Here is a 954-nt window from a genome sequence, read left to right on the forward strand (position 1 = left end):
AACTCCTGACCTCATGATCTGCCTGCCTCGGCCTCCCGAAGTGCTGGGATTACAGGCATGAGCCACCGCACTGGGCAAGTTTTTCAACTTTTATGATAAAAGTTTAAATTTAGATACTGCAATAATTTCTTAATAAATAAATATAATAGGAATAAAAAAATCTGGCTTCATTCATTCATTCTACAAATTTTTGAGCACTTACTATACACTTGGCTAATTCCAAGAAGTTCTTCGAAATTCAGTTTAAGTCTTCCCCTGATACAATTTTCCAGTGGATCTCAATGAAAGTGGTACTGTCTCATAGAGGGCATTTTGGTAATATGTTGTGTGTGTGTGGATTTTAATGTCACAATAACAAGGTTGCATTATTGGCAGCTGATGGGCAGGCTCAGACATATTAGGTATCTTGCAAGTGCCCTCGTGCATTTACATGCAGTGAATTTTCCTGCACCTTGTTCAACTTTTGAATGTCCTCCAGACATTTATATAGGTAAAAATTCTCTTCTTAAGAACGTGAGTCTAGAACCTCTTTTTCTAATATATAAACATAAAATATCTTTTGGATGGCGTTAAATGTTTTAGGAATGTTATTGTTTTAGGAAAGTTATTTTTTGTTTTGAGTGTAACAGTATGACCAAGGGTTGTTCACCATTTTGGAGAAATATTATCACTAATGGAAGCTCTTTTCATGGAATTTGAGTTATTAACTCAATTAACTGAATACTCCCATATCGACATGCATTTTTAATTATTGCATTTATGGAAATTCTACCATGTAGGTGAAAGCATCACTACTTCATTTGTCTTCTAGTGTAGTTGATAATTAACTGAAATACATTTGTTTTAATATCAACTTCCCTTTAATTTTATATTCTATTTAGAGCTTTATATATATATTTTCAAAAGAGATATATCAATCAATTTATTTCAGATAGCTGGGCATGGTGGCACACC

This window comes from Mandrillus leucophaeus, unplaced genomic scaffold (genome assembly GCF_000951045.1).
Source record: "Mandrillus leucophaeus isolate KB7577 unplaced genomic scaffold, Mleu.le_1.0 Scaffold132, whole genome shotgun sequence".
In the NCBI taxonomy this organism is placed as follows: Eukaryota; Metazoa; Chordata; class Mammalia; order Primates; family Cercopithecidae; genus Mandrillus; species Mandrillus leucophaeus.